The sequence below is a fragment of the Dendrobium catenatum genome, unplaced genomic scaffold (genome assembly GCF_001605985.2).
Source record: "Dendrobium catenatum unplaced genomic scaffold, ASM160598v2 fragScaff_scaffold_1539, whole genome shotgun sequence".
Taxonomy (NCBI): domain Eukaryota; kingdom Viridiplantae; phylum Streptophyta; class Magnoliopsida; order Asparagales; family Orchidaceae; genus Dendrobium; species Dendrobium catenatum.
Window position 1 is genome coordinate 13,440 of NW_021320001.1, and position 17,138 is coordinate 30,577.

Here is a 17,138-nt window from a genome sequence, read left to right on the forward strand (position 1 = left end):
GATCAAGATCCATGGTTCGTCGTCCGGCCATCATGGTCCTGGTCCTACTTAGTAGAGGGGTAGTCGAGCCCAACCTGACATGAAGGATCCTTGTCGGCAGCCATGGGTTGCTTCGTCCAAGGGGACCTGTAAGACCGAGGTTAGAATTTGTGTAAGGGGACAATTTAAATCACCTTAAGCTTACAGAGGCTTTGTTGCCTATCATCATATCCTATTGATTCATATCTCAAGGATTTCACGCCAACTTAAGGAGCGATTATTGGCTCTGCCATAACGCTATCTGTGTGGGCCATTTGGCGGCGAAACCACTCGATTTCAGAGGGCCCCGGGTCATACCGTTTTTTCCAGCACGTGCCATTTTGGCGGCGAAACTGCCGGTTAGAGGACACGTACCAAACGTCATTACTGGCAAAGAGATTGAGATAATATATTTGAAGAGAAAATGAGATCCTAGTAATATTTTTGACTAGGCATTTGGCTCTTTGTGAGCTATGAGTTTTTTGAATTTGGTCGCCTCGACAAATAGTTTGCGGAGGGCCGGATGGATTTTGCTTTAAAGCCGCTTGATGGAATTATTAATCATTTTTTAAATATTTTTGGGATTTTGGGGATTTTGAGATTTTGTGGATTTAGATTTTGTGGATTTTTTTTTTTTTTGGTTTTCCGAAGGAGCTTGGAAGACATTTGGATATTTGAGATGTCAGTTTGAAATGTTTTGTGAACCCTCCGGTTGAGAATAAAACATTCAACACGGCCATCTCGGGGTGTTGGGGTCATTTTCTCTTTATTTGATTTTGGAAAAAATTTGTCAATCTGTCGGAAAGCTGTTGAAGAGGAATAACGGGTTTCGTAGAGGCTTAAAATAAAGCCACTTGTAAGTGAATTCTTTGATTAAGAGGCGCTTTGGAAGAGGCCTATAAGAATATATGAATATAAATAAAACAAATATGAAAAACGTAACGAACACATCAACAAATTAGTTTTTGGCTTTGTTGGTTCGAACCCTATCGACTTCTGATTGACCCGTCATAGAAGAGTCGGGTTTTCGTAGGGCTTTGATGCCCCTATTGACTAGTTGAATTCTCGTTGGTTAACATAGGCCTTGCAAAGGCCATATGAATGTATATGAAGACAAATAAAAATACTAACGGTGTAAAAGCAATCGTAATATTTGTTCAACTAGATATTAACACCCTGTCGACTCTAATATGATCCGTATAGAAGGAAAAATCGGGCTCGGAAAACATGAATTCAACTATCGACCCGCCGCAGCATCCACTAGACGTCACGGTGTACCAATAAACACGCTCGCGGGGCCATGCGGGTTTTTAATTATTTTTAATCCTTTTAGTGTACCTATTGTGTATAAATTTTTATAGGGTGGCACGTGCAGGGGTACTTTGAATAATATAGAGTAAGATTAAGAACTTCTGTCTGCTTTGTAAAATGTTACAGATCCGGTGGCAGTGGCGTAGCAGCTTTGAAGTTTAAATGGTTTACTGCTTTGTACAGAAGAGAAATGATGTCGTGCACTATTTATTAATTTAATTAGTAGGCGCACCATAGTGCCTAACAATCTCCTGCCCTTGGTTCATAGATGCTTGCACTTGTCGTAGTCTTCATGCATTTTTGTTGTGGTCTTTGATCTTTTCAGATAACATCGCTACTGCTGCATGTAGGTAGGTAGATGTCCTTCCTTCTCAGAAAACATAGAAATTGACTTCAGGATATGCACTTTACTGAAGCTCCTATCTGCGCATCTACCCAATAAGTGGCATATTTATACAAATACATCCATATTTATAAAAGAATGTATGCTATTGGCAAGATACTTTGGTTGTTATATATGAGTAGCGAGTCGTACACCTACAACTGTTCAGTTTCTAAGTGCATTGACTTGGTGGAGAGAATATAGATACAGAGAAATACATATATACGAGCTCCTAGGAATGTTTGTAGAAGAACTATTGCTCCTGTAAAATACATCCCACCTTTTCCACCAATCTCAGGTGGGTTGATGTAAATAGATAATAATAATTTGTAGAGAACGGGTCGTTTAATTGCTGGTCCATGTATTGCCATGTAAAAAATCAAAGAGGACATTATAGTAAGGGATTATCGTAAGGAGTTCATATATCTTTCGTATATATTAAGGATTTTGTTTTCCTAAAACTCGCAACTTATTGTTAGCTGGATGCCATACACTTGGACTTTGATTTGTTCTTCATCAAAGCCCGGTTTTTATGTGTTTCCATCGGTCCGAGTTCAAGGTCCAACAATATACTCGGTCATGTTTTTTTGAGCTGATCTCACATTCAAGATATGATCCTAACAGAAATATATCAAAAAATACATAAGAGTGATATTGAAATTCCAATCTCTTATCACTTTAATTAGAGTTTAAATTTAGGTCCTTTTTAAATTTGGATTTGTCTAAGCGTTGAGTCCAACCCAAAATTCAGACTCAAAATGAGCCCCTTCACCCGTCCGAGTCCTATGCAATTCATATCGAGTTCGGTCGAATTTTGAGTCAAATGCTTGCAAGTTCAGTAACTTGTTTCGAATGCTTTGTTCATGAGTCTTACAATAAAATTCTACTTAAGTTTCTTGCTTAACGTCCAATGCTTGAAATCACATTTTGGATGTGGCGAACAACCCAATTTTGGGTTCAAAGTGCTATGTCCATGCAGTCCTTTGAGTTCAATTGAATGTTCAAAATTACTCAAATTTGGGTTCCAATTTTGATTATTTTATTTATTTTAATTTGGCCTTTAATGAATCATTTTTGAGTTTTGGTTATGGCCCACAGTTCCTTTGAGTCCACATCTTTGTTCTGTTCTGTGCTTCGTTCTTTTTCAAAAATATAGCTCTTTGCATGATACCTTTCCAGTTTTCAATCAAGTCCAAGTCCAAGCAATCACTTTTTTTGTTCAAAGTCCTTGGGATTTCCAATCCCAAATTTCGGCAGCCTCCCGGCGAAATCCCCGTTAAGGGGAGACAAACCAAGAGGCAAACACGCTTCCTCTCGACGCTACGTGAGGCTTCAGGTAGGTGTCAAAATGACCCGCGGTCGCATTTGTTATTTTTTCCCCGCCCGCTACGTGAGCGTTAAGGGTTTTTAGAGTATGTTTATTATAAGAAAAAACATTTAGAAATAAACACGATTTCCCCTCTGCACAACGTGGCGTTCGGAGGTACTTTATATAAAAAAAAAAGGTAAAATAAAAACACATTTTTTTTATCCCCTTCGCCGCAAGCGCCGACCGTTTCCGCCTAAACGCTACTTGAAAGCGCCCGGGGGTTTGCCGGTCGTTTGCTACATTGAAGAGGGAATCCTTATCTCGTCGCAAGCATCGCACCGGTTTCCCACCCTAAACGCCTACGTGAGCGCCTCGGGGGTTTGCGGCCCGTCGACAAACATAAACGAGAAAACCAAAATTATTTTCTTCTTTGAAAGCCCCTTTTTTTAACTCTTTTTTTTTGCGAAATAATTCTCTCTCTCTTTAAATAATATATTATTGAGCTTTCTGGCATTCTCTTTTTTAAAATTATATTTTTGGAACCTTCACCTCTCTCTTTTTTTTTTTATTCTTCTCTCACCACACACACACATACAAATAATAGAGATACATAATCACAATATCAAATAGCCAAACACTAAAAATAAAAATACACAATTCGAGAAGAATGGTTATGGTTAATTAAAAAATACTAAATCAAATGGAAACAAAAGAAGTAAATAACCCAATGAAAAAAGCTCACTGTTTTGGAGTGGATATGAGGTCTTTGTGGGGTGCTAAGTGGCCCTGTAGGATAGGCTTTGACGGGCTTAGAATAGGTGAAAAAAATAGAAGGAACTGATTACGTTCCGTTTAAGAGCTAAAGGGTGGGTTACTGCTTGATAGATGAGCAAGTGGGTGAAGGCTTGTTGTAGTGGGCTCGGTTATGAAGGATTTGCCTAAACAGGAGAAAGTAAAAGGGCTGTGAAGTCTTTGGTAGATACGCAGTAACTTTTCTCTTTTTCCTTTTGGAATAAAAGGAGGGAAAGAGTTGCAAATACTAAACACATGTTTCAAAAGACTAAAACAGCATAAAGATAATATACCTTGTTTGGTAATGAAGGCTGCTAAGCTTTAGAGGAGAAAGACTTTAAAACACCCTGTGCTTGTGCCAGCTCTCCAATGAAAGAGGAAGGCAATGTGCTGGACTTTAAAAGTAGAAGTGAAGGTATTAAGTTAAGTGGCCGATTTGGTGGAAACATTGAGATCAAGAGAAGGAAGTGGAATTGGCCGTGAGAGGTAGAAGAGAAAGTTTGGCTAAGTGTCAGGGTGAAGGAAAGCACTGTTGTAGAAAGAACCAGGGAGACAAGAGGAGCTTCCTTTTCTTACATGAAATAAAGGGCTTCACGTTTAAGCGATCTGCGGCTGGGCTTGGTGAGGTGGCGATCACAGCTCTCCTAAGATATAAAAGAAGAATGAGATGAGAGTGAGGGAATTGGAGATAAAGGACGGGTACAGAGCTTGAAAGAAGCTTTGCCCTATGGAGTAGGATCGGATGGTTACAGGGCTTGCGAATGGAAACTATATATGCTGGGAGGTGTTCCTTGAGTGGCAGGCGATGTGTATGAGGAAATAAACGGACAGAGAAGAGAGTGAGACGGAGTTGCAGTAGTTGTGTGAAGGTGTAATGTTTACCGTATGAGGAAGAGATTATTTTTTTTTTTTTTTTTTTATTTTTTTTTTTTTTTACCTGAGCTCAGTGGTTCCGCTTTCTTCGCAAGAATCGAAGAGGTGAGACGGGAAAAAACTTAGGTGGAGGCATGAGGTTATGAGAAGGGAGGGACTTATCGGCTTGCTTACTAAAGAAGTGAAAGAATAACGGACAGGAGGCTTTTTTGTGTATGCTGTTTCGGGGTCGACAGAGATAAATTTTTGTAATACTGCTTCATTATCATTTTAACAAAACATTGGCTAGGCAGCTGTTGTCTGAACCTCAGATTGACGGAACTACAGGAATTCAACCGAACGAGGTAATCGGCCATTATATGGGCCATCTGACCTTTTCTTGTTTTTGACACAATATAAAATTTACTGCCTCTTGTTTAAACTTTACAAATTATAGTTAATAAAAACAATGAATATAAAATCTTCAGCATTAAATTTAAAAAAAATGACAGGAGTGCACCAATAAGTCAAAATCATCTGATTAGGGTGTTTGTTCTAGAATCTGCGTGCACGATTGCCGTTTAATGTGTCGATTTCGCCGAATCTCGAAATTAGATTAAAAAAATAAAAAAAAATAAGAAAAAAAAAAAAAAAAAACAATTAACTAGTGGATTTTAGGGTATTAAAAGCTAAGATGTTTTTCGGTCGCAACGAAAAGCACAGCTCCTGTTTTGAAGATCCGGAAAAAAACGTCATTTGGGCAATGTTGAGGTCTATAAAATCTTACATGGGCGCTCGATTGCGTGAGACAGAAAATCTTAAAACGAACAATTTCGATAGTGCATTTAGGGTATTGCCCGACGTTTCGGTCGCAAGACGCAGTCTGTTTTGGAAGATCGGCACGTCATTTGGGCATGTTGATGGCTAAATTTTTAACAAATGAGGAGACCAGCCTCGATTTGCGTGCAAACCTCACTAAATAAATTAGCAAGTTATTTAGGGTATTGTCGGTCTCCGAAACAACATAAGACCAATCCGTTTTATGATCCGGGCGTCATTTGAGCACCAGAGGGTAATTTTTTTTATATGGGGACCGCCCTCGATTTGCGTGCACACCTCAATTAAACAAATTGATAATGCTTTAGGTATTGCCGCGTTCAGTCGCTGACGCTATCCGTTTCGTGATTGGACGTCGTTTTGAGAATAAAACAAAGAGAGGCTAATTCTTGCACTGGACCGCCTCGATTTGCGTGCACAACCTCAATTATACAAATTTGAATAGTAGAAGAGCATTTAGGGTATTGCGATGCTACCGGACACAACGATGCAGTCTGTTTCCGATCGCACATCGTTTGAGCTGCTGAGGGTAATTTTACATGGAGACACGCCTCGATTTGCGTGGCACAACCCCATTGAACAATTGGTAAAGTGCATTTAGGGTGATTGGTGTTCGCGAACACAACGATGTAGTCCGTTAAGTCAATCCAACCGTCATTTGATGCAGCCCCGCATTTATTAAAATTTCGGGTGTTGGTCGTCCTTTTGACTGATCTCGTCGATTCGATTGCAAGGGGCCCTCGACTAGTGAATTTGATGTCCTAGAGAATCGCAACGACTTGCCGTTCGTTTGACACTTAGAGATACAAGAGTAAATTGACCTTCAAGTGACGCATGGGCGCCAAAGGCTCATATCGCTTTATTCATCAGTTTGGGTCCTTCTCTTGTGGTTTTTGAATATAGGGGTCAACAGTCATCCTAGGTGATGAAGTGGTTGCCAGACTTTTGGGGAAACCAAAATCAATTGGGGGCAAACACTGCGGATGGAGTTGGTGAAGGGTGGAAAGACAATGGTGATTCAAGGGGATGCAGGACTGAACAGGCAGGGTTTTTTCTTAATCCCTAATCAAATCAATTCCGAGAGGGGGAAGGCTACTTGGTGAATTACCACGACTAGAAGGGATGAGTGTGGAGGAATATTGGGGAGACATACCCTCTCTGTGGCAGCCTTGATCAGGAGTTTGAGGGGTTTTTCAACCCCCTCTAGGGTTGCACCACCAGGGAGCGGAGCACCACCATCACAATTTAAGAGAGGGAGTGTCGCCGGTCAGGCGTGCGACTATCAGTTACCCTCAATTTCAGAAGGATGAAAAATAGAAAAAGTTGATACAGAGAATGCTGGAAGCAGGGATCATACAGGCCAGCACTAAGCGCGATAAATCTCTAGTTTCTGTTCTATTGGTAAGAGGATGACAGTTGACGATTTTGTGTAGACTACCGCGCACTCAACAAAGGAATCGGTACCTGATATGTTTCATACCAAATGATTGACGAATTGTTGGATGAATTGAGTGGAATGGTGAAATTTTCAGCAAGATTCGAGAAAATTGAAATCTGGATACGCAATCAGATTCGAATGAGAAAGAAGATGTGCAGAAACCAAGAGAGCTTTTAGAACTCATGAGGGCCACTATGAGTTCCTGGTGATGGCCCTTTGGCCTCACCAATTGCTTAGCCACTTTCCAGGCACTCCATGAATAAGATTTTCAACAGTATCTTGGGCGAATTTGTTTTGGTATTCTTCGATGACATCTTAGTGTATAGTAGAACAGAGGAAGAGCACTGGGGGCACTTGAAGAAGGTGTTAGAGGTTCTCCAGGAGCACCAGCTTAGGGCTAACTTGAAGAAGTGCTGCTTCGCACAAGCCAGTGTGGAGTACTTGGATCATGTGGTATCTAAAGAAGGGGTAGCAGCATATCAGTCCAAGATTGAGGCCATGCTTAAGTGGCCACTGCCTAAAAATCTAAAGGAGCTGAGGGGATTCCTAGGGCTTACAGGGTACGATAGAATATTTGTGAAGGGATACAGCACTATGGCTTGGCCACTCACTGAGCAGTTGAAGAAAGATGGATTCTTATGGGGGGAGGCAGCAACGACAGCATTTGAGCAGTTGAAGAAAGCTATAACCACAGTTCCGGTCTTAGCTTTACCGGATTTTACTCAGGCCTTTATAGTGGAGACAGATGCATCAGGATACGGGCTGGGAGCAGTGTTGATGCAGAGTCACAAGCCCATTGCATATTTCAGCCAGGTGTTGACTGCCAGAGCCCGGCTGAAATCTGTCAATGAGAGGGAGTTGATGGCAATTGTTTTGGCCATCCAGAAGTGGCGTCCCTACTTACTTGGAAGATATTTCATCGTCCGGACCGACCAACGGAGCCTGAAATATTTGCTGGAGCAATGCATGGTGACAGAGGAGCATCAGAGGTGGCTATCTAAATTGCTCGGATATGATTTTGAGATCCAGTACAGGCCAGGGGTAGAAAATAAGGCGGCAGATGCCTTGTCCAGATGCGTGGGGGAGCTGCATACAGTGGCTGTATCAGTCCCAAGAAGGTGACCATTTTTTCTTTCTGCAACCCCATTTTGTTGTGGCGTGTGAACGCAGGAGGACTCGTGGATGATCCCTTCACTTTGGAAGTAGGAGGAAAGGGTTTGGTAAAATAGTCTTTGGCATTATCATAGCGAAATCTCCTTATTTTTACCCCAAATTGATTTTGGATCATGGTATGAAATAAGGGAAGAATGGTGCTAACATTAGATTTATTTTTGAGGAGATAGATCCAAGAGACTCTAGTGCAATCATCAATAAATGATTCAAACCATCAAGCCCCAGAGATATTGGGGATTTTTTAAGGGACCCCATATATCACTGTGAATAAGGTACAACGGAGTATCACATCTCTCATTTTTATTTGGGAAGGATGTTCTTTTATGTTTGGCTAACTCACAAGTTTCACAGTGAAGATGTTTATTTTCTAATTTTTGAAAAAGTTGTGGATGCATATGTCTTAGGACATCAAAGGATGGGTGTCCTAACCTATAATGATGAAGCCAAATAGTAGAATTTTTATCAACTAAGGATAACATAGAGCATCTATTTTTAGATTGGTTCAGTTTTTCCAAGTAGTATAATCCAGCTTTCTCTTTAGCAAGTCCAATCTTCTTCCCCGATCTTTGGTCCTGAAATAAGCAATATGTAGGGTTAAATAATGCTTGACAATTATGATCATTGGGTAAGTTTTTGGATTGAAATTAGGTTTGTGGATAATTAAGGTACGTGGAGCACATTTTTTAGGGTGAGTGAGGGAGATAATGTTATGTTTCCTTGGCCTGTTACTTGGTAAGAGAACCATCGGCATGGATGATTTTCTTGTTGTTTGGACAAGGAGTATAATTGATGAAGTGGTTAGGTGAGTGGGTCATATGGTCTGTTGCTCCTGAGTCAATGATCTATAATTCCTTTAAATGATTTCTAGAGGCACTTACACTAATAGAAATCAGAAACTTACCTGAGAGTGCAAGTGAGGAAGATGTGTTTGGTTTTTCAAGGGATACCAGGAGTCTTTTTAGTTTATAAATTTCTTCTTTATTGAGTTCTCCAAGGCTGGACTGTGCTTCTAGGGTGGGCTGACTTGTAGTGTTGTTGGCATGCGACATGCTCATTGTTTCACCTTTTTGATTCCACTCATTGCTGAGGGGTTTTCCATGTATTTTCCAACATGTTTCCTTTGTGTGTCTTGACTTTTTGCAATAACTGCACCAAAGTGAGTCATTGTCTTTGTATTTTGAAGAATCTTTACCTTTCTCCTTCCATGACGATTCTTTGGTCATCACCATTGCTAAACTTTCAGCGACCTTTGGCTCTAACATTACTCGTCGGCTTTCTTCTGCGCGAATAAGCGAATGGTTTCATTGAGTGATGGCGTCTCCTCTTTGCCAAGGATTTGGACTCTAACTTGGTCAAATTCTGCATTTAGTCATGCAAGAAAATCATAAACTCTATTTTTTTCAATAAAGTTCTTTAGGATCGCAACATCTTCCGCACATCTGGTTTCTATGCACCTATAGTGGTCAAGTTCCTGCTACAAATTTTGTAGAAGGGTGGCATACTCCGTCACAGTCTTACTCCCTTGTTTTGTGCTCCCAACTTTGATTTTAATTTTAAAGATTTGAGCCGCATCGCGAGCTTTAGAGAAGGTCTGTCTGGTAGCATCCCATATGTCCTTTGCAGTGAAAAGGAACATAAATGTATCGCTAATTTCTGGAGTCATGGAATTCCACAGCCATGACATAATCATGGAGTCTGCTTCATCCCATGTCCCAAATTTAGGATCTCCTTCTTTTGGTCCTCCTCCAAGGAGATGATGTATTTTCCCTTTCTCTTTTAAGTAGGTCATCACAAATTGAGACCACTTTAGGTAGTTCTTCCCATTTAGACGATAGGAAGGTTGCATGCTTTGAAGGTCAACTCGTCTTTGGTGCACCATTGATTCCTTAGTTTGATCAACGGTTTGGGAGGAATTAATTTCTGACATTGGATAGCAATGAAGGCTTCCCATGATTTTTTTTCTTTTGTTCGACAATGAAGGTCAAAATAAGAGAATTTTTTTTCTCTTTTTTTTTTTCTCGATTTTAGTAAATCGAACCGGATCTTAGCCTTTAAAAGGCTAGGATTATAATAGGGCATGGGTCGGCTTCTCTGGGAAAAGAAAAAAAATCGGGTGGCTTCATTGCTTCACGGGCGCCTATTTGGCTCGCGCTTTTCCACCTCCTGCTCTTCCGCTCTGCCTGGGACGGATGAGACAGACAACGTCCAGGAGGAGAAGCCTGACTCGTCCCTCTCTCTCCCTGCTTCGCTATGCCTGGGACGGAAGAACTGCGCACGGGCTTCGCTTTGGCTCTTTCGTGGCTGTTCGACTCTCCTCCTTCGACGATTTGCTCCTCCCGTCGGATCAGAAGTTTGGATCAGGGTTACGGGTCGCCTCTTCAGCTCGTCTCTCTGGCACGGCTTGCGGCTTCGGCTTCTGTTAGTTCGCCAAGATTCGTCCGCTGATTTCTTGTCCTCCTCCGACGATCTTCGATCGTTCTTTTTAGAGGCTATGAAGGCCTCTTCTTCAATTCTTTCGGCTCTGATACCATGTTAAAACTAGAGATTTATGAGGGAAAAGCTTATTTCATTGCTTAAATTCTAACCTATATATAGATCTATACAAGATTTTTAATAAGGAAACAAATAATAAAATATAAATCTTCCTAAATCAGTTGCCCATCTATGGAAGGTGTTTCAACGTGATTCATGAGCTCTTCCCATGGATTGCTCTCTGTGACCGTCGGATTTTTTCATAGGGAACGGCTGGATTTCAACAGAGTCCAATGTCTCCCAATCAGCTCCTTCCTCTATATTATTTATATAGCTCCTTCCTTTGAACAATTGGAAGATGAGTTATATATTAAGCAAAGTAAAGTATAAGAAAACTATGTTATTTATATACATTTTTTTGTTTGGTCTTGAGTTGTGGTAGATGTAGATGCTCTATAACTATCAAAGAAATCAACATTTGAATCTTCATCTCGTAATTCAGACGGAGTCAAATTCACTTCATCATGCACAAACCACTCGTCATCAGATGTCATATCCTCACAATTCAAAGTATTATCATCATCAGTTAACCATTTTTTCTTCCATTTTTTCTTCAAGTTCTTATCTTTGAGTCTTCTATTGTACATAATATACACTAGCGAATTCATCCTCAATGTTGATAAATGATTTCTCCTCTTTGTATGCACTTGGTTGTAAGTGCTTCAATTTCATCTACATCCAGATTTAGAGCATGTTATTCCCAAAACTTTCACATCAAAATATTGCAATAGTGGAGTGCCATCACCAAATTGAATTCAACACTCAACTAAAATTTACATAAATGAGTATAGTCAGTACTCAAAGAACAATTTTTAAATATATGAGTAAAACAACAAATGAAATTACCTGGAAATCGTTTGGAAATAGTGTCGTTTGCTTGTTGTAATCCAAAAAAATCTTCTTTATTTCTAAAAGGTACCAATTGCTTTTTCAACATTTTATTTTTCAGTTGCATCACCTATCAATCGATCCATGCAATGATACAATCTTAATTTTATCTCAGGATTTGTAGACTTATTCTCTGCATATTGATACTGAGGGTTTAAATAATAGTCTACTGCATGCAAGTGTCGGTGAAGTTGTAACTCCCGCCTATCATCAATAAATTAATATTTCAAATTTTCCTATAACTTCCCTCTTCTCCCTCTAATTTGTATGCGCATTTCTTTTGCTTCATCCATAGCATTGTAGATGAAATCCATAGCAAGGTTCTTCTTTGTATCCACCATCCTTAAAACTTATACTAATGGTCTAGTGGTTGTGATGACGTACAAGAGGCTTTGCCAAAATCTGTCATTTAAAACAATCTTTCTAACATCTTTTCCCTCATGTTTTTTTGCCCATGCACAACTCAATCACTGTGTGGAGATAAACATAGACTCTAAAGGTTGTTTAGCATCCAACATACTCTGTAATGTCAAGTAAGTGGTGGAAAAACTTGTTGTTGTTGCCCTCAGAACTTCTTTATGTGAAAATTTTCTCATAAGAGTCAAAACCCAAGAATGGTTGTAAATAAAATTATTTATCTTCTTTGCTTTGGTAAACGCATTCTTGTGTTGAGGCAGCTCCCCAAGCTTCTTAAGAATGTGATTTATGTAATGTGCAGCACATGGAGTTCAATACAAATGTTTCCTCTTATTCATAAATTTTTTCTATACAGCCTTGTAAGCACTGGTATTATCTATTACCAATTAGACTACTAAATGACTTCAACCTCCTTAACAATGTTTTCTAGTAATCCAAAGATGAGCTCAACTTGGCCTGATCAGATGCTTCAATTGACTTCAAAAATACAGTGTTTTGAGGATTATTAATCAGAATGTTTATTAAGCTTCTCTTCTTTATATCTGACTAACCATTTGACATAATAGTTACACCTGTTTGGGCACCAGTCCTCTTATTTTCTTCAATACTTTTCTCAGTATTGTACAACTATCTTTAAAAATTCATGTTCTCAAATCATACATGAGTGGAGGTTTGAACCCTCTCCATTATACTCTAACTAATCGAATCATGTTGTAATAAACAGGTGATGTTTCAACATTAAATGATATTGCATAGTCTTTTCATAGAAGAATTTGTTTATATCCTTACATACTCTTTTTCGTGCCTCCCTAGCATTCTCTAGGGCCATCCTCTGATGTTTGCATCATGTAATGATCCACGAGTCCCCTTGTACCCCTAGAAGATATGGGATTCATCGATTCATTGAATAAGATGAATCCCGACCATTACGCTCACTCCCGTAGTAGGAGCAAACTTATTCATGTATGTCTTTATCTCATCTTTGACTGTATCAACCACTTTAGCGCATGGTGCAACATTCTTGTGGGACCCGGAAAGGTGCTCCTTCACCCTTGTCGCACCATCCTTCACTATTTTATCATAGTAATTACATTTTCGATATATGTATGATTTTTCACTGCCTCCTGCATCCAGTTGAGTGTTATGTTTCCATGCTGAATCCTTCCTATGACCCGATGCAACTTTATCTCTACTTCTAACCATCATTTACAAAACCCTAAAATTAAATATTGAGAGCATTGTTCCCGTAACTAGATGAATATTAGACATATTCCACATAATTCAAAGAAAGCAAATGTCAATGTAGGTCTTACAGTATTATTTGTCATTGATATACGATTGTTTGTTTGATGATGTTGAATAATGTTAAAACAAAATGGTTAAGGATCTATTCCAAAACTGTAGCTAGACTTTCAAAATGGATTTTGGTTCAAGTAGTAAGCCAAATTATTTCAAGTTCTTTACTACAGGAAATAAATTCAATTTAAGGAGTACAAAAACTTGTTAACAATCTTTCCTACAATTGGACCAAGCAATCATACATATATATACACATAGCTTAGTGCATGAAAGAGTGACAAATGACTTAGAAATATTTTTCAAAATCTTAGTCCAACTAAAATCTGCTAATAAGTAGTGAACGAGGTTTATGATGAAAACAACCGTGAAATTGAATCATTTTATTCTGAAAATAGTAAATTAATTTATAATTAGTAATTACTTATAACATTGTTTTGTACTGATAATGTTTATCTCTAAGAAAATTTTGCAAAATATGAGAAAAGCATAAAGATACATACAAAAAAATGGGAGAAACTGCTGCAAGAAATCCCTAAATCTACCGAACTTCCGATCCGGACTCTCCACTTACGAACATTCAAAGAAGAAAACAATTAAGGTTTTAGATCGTTATCGAAGAAGGCAATGAAGTTTTAATAGCACATCCTAAACCTAACCTGCGGTGCTTAGGTGAAGTCGAAGAGGAGGAATGTGAAGAAGAGGAAGGCGGCTGAACTCCAGGCGAAGTCGCAGAACACAAAGTCACGAACGCAGGCGAAGTTGAACGTATGCAACCGAAGTTGACGAGCCGACGTTCGAAGTGCCCAATCGAAGTCGAATAGCACGCAAAGTAGAATACGAAGGAACAAATATTAGGTTTCATTTTTTTATAATTGATTTTTATGAGGCGAACGCTTTGTCGAAGTGAGGCAAGGCACACCTTTGTTTATTTGAGGGGTAAGCCACATGTTTCAACTTGAAGGCGTTCATCTTAACGCACAAAAGGCCTGAATTGTGCTCAGGCGCGCCTCTTGTTGCACAATTTTAAACCATGCCAAAATTCAAAAGTTTTTCTGATTATTTTCCAATCCATTGGATTGGAGCATTGTTATATATATATATATGCAATTGTTTTCTCCCATTTATATTGCTTAGTAGTTGTTTAAAATATTCAGAATAAAGATCACCAATCTTATTCAAAACTATTATAATTTGTGGCATATGTAATTTCATGCAGTTTTAAAATTATGAGATCATCTATCTGATACATCAAAATTTTCTTAATGGATGATTTTGATTGCATGAGAAGATTGTGATTTATTTTTTATAGTTAAAATTAGAGTTTTTAAATGACTTGAAGTTTAATTCTGGTGTAAATGACTTTCTAAGACTATGAATGAATTACATAAACATCACTATAGATTGTTTCATTTGCTTGTGAATTAAAGTTTATTATTTAGATTTTAAACATGTTTCATATTGTTGAAAGGTTTTGAAGAACCCATTGAATGATCATTGCTTCTTTTGAGGCAAGTATGTCATTTATAGTAATTTGAGATCTAATGACACAAATGTTTCATATTTTGGGTGAAATGATATCTCATTGCATCAAAAAGGCATATAAGTTTTTTTTTTTTGTTTTATGGATTTTAATGATTTTATTTATATTAAGTGGAAAAGAAGTTCACTTAATTTGAGTCAAGCAAATATGCCCAAGGATTTCACTTAGGACTTGGTGAAATTCAATAAATTGGGGTATGTGATTTTCAGAATAAAAGCCCTTAAAAAAATTTAAAAGTTTGATTTAAAATGGAGGATGAAATCACATATTTTGGCTAAGTTATAAAAATATATAGTTTGGGTCTAAATTAGGAAATCACCTATTCGAGTGGGTTAATTAGGTGTGCTTTGGCTTTAAGGCCAAAGGAAAAGAGAGCTACTATTTAATTTGAGTAAAATAAGAGAAGCTAAGGCTTATGTTCAAGAGTTAAAGGGATTATTTGTTTGATTGAGTCTAGCAAATTAAAGTGACAATTTGAATCTATAGCTTTGGGGCTAAGAGGCAAAGGAGGCTTCTATAGCTTGGAGGCTAAGGAAGAATAATCAGTTGATTTTGTATTTCATGTAATAAAGTTAATCTATTTGTTTGAATTGGGTTCAAACATATGCAATATGATTGAATATTTTGGCTTCCAACTTTGGAGTTGAAGCCAAAGAGGCAAAAACTTCAGAGTCTTTAGAGATGAATGTCAGGTTTGAATTTTATGAAATAAATTCAAGATCATCCCTTGACTTTAAGGTCAAACTAATGAAAAGGAATTTTATATTTTGGCTCTAAAATATGTTGACACTAATTCATAATCCCTTAGGAGTCATTTGAGAGCCTCTATGTGTGATTTTAAGAGAATCTTATAGCCAAACCTAATTGAGAGGAAGGTTTGGATTGAATTTGGTTCAATCTAAACCAAAGCCAACCTAAGTCTTGCCTAAAGCTGCTTGCATCATAGAAGGGTCCTAAACAAATGTTGATATTCTTTGAAACTTATTAAAAGGTCTTAGGATATCTTTAAATGGAATTATGAAGAATAGTTAGCAAGATGAATCCTTTCGAGGAATTCAAATTTAGGTTCGTCCTTTGCACAACTAAAACCATCTTAAACTTTGTTCAAAGGTGGGAGAAGATTCCAAATAGATTCAAAAAGATTAAATGTTATCTGAATAATTTGAGTCTATCAAGTAACGAAAGCTAGGATTTGGCTTTTATGGGCCAGGAGATGTATTCATCCACTTAATTTTGGGTTCAAACAAATGCATGCATATGCTTTAATAGATTTTGGAGCTAAGGAAGCATGATGGGTTTGATGGCATTGGGACTAAGGAGTATGAATTGTTATATGATTTTGTGTCACATAATATAATTGAGTTGCTTACTTAAATTGGGTACAAGTAAATGCATCAAGATTAGGATTTTTGGTCTCTAGCTTGAAGGCTGAAGAGTTATAGAATTTTTAATAATTTTTAAGTTACAGGAGAATGAAATTTAACCTGGAGCAATTTGAGCCAAGGATTATGAAATATCCTTATTTTGACTTTTGGATATATAGAAAATAAGGCATTTGCTTAATTTAGCTAAGCAAAATATGATTGAAGTTTTTGAATTTGATTTGTAGTTTGAGGATGACAAAAGAAGGATCCTAGAACTTGAATGTTTAAGAGATTTCCATTTGCTTAATTTGGGTTAAGCAAATATGGGATGCTAGGATTGGGCACCTATGTAAAAGGTTAAAGCCATTGATCGAATTCGTCTCAAACAAATTGCCAAAGAAAACTAGAATTTGGTTCTAAGAACTTTTGGCTCTCTCTTGAATACTTTAGAGGTTATTTGAAAACCTTAATATGAGTCCAAGAAAGCACCAAACAACGAGAGCCTAGATAGAAGAAGATTTAGGTTGAGTTTTGTTCAACTTGAATCAAAATAACCCTGAGGTTTGGCTAAGGGTGAACTCAGTCCAAGAATGCTATACGATTCATAAGATAAATTATTTAAAGATTTTAGAAGCTTCAAAATAACATGCAAGATAAGATAGAATTTCCTAAGTATGCCCCTATTTTATTAGAATGCCTTGGATTCATTAGGAAGGAAACATGTATGACTCAGAAAATCAAATGTGATCAAATTTGGCATGATGTACGGATTTTAGAAGTACAAATGAAGTGATTTTATTTTTTTAGGAATTTTTTATAATTATTTATGAATTAAAAAATAGTAATAATTTTTTTATTTAATTTCTTTGAGTCTTGAGAAATAACAAAATGAACTCAATTAATTCTAAACACTGAGAGATTTGAACAATAGACCTTTGAGGTTTGAGCACTCCACAGAAATTTCATTACTTTTGGAGCTAATTAAA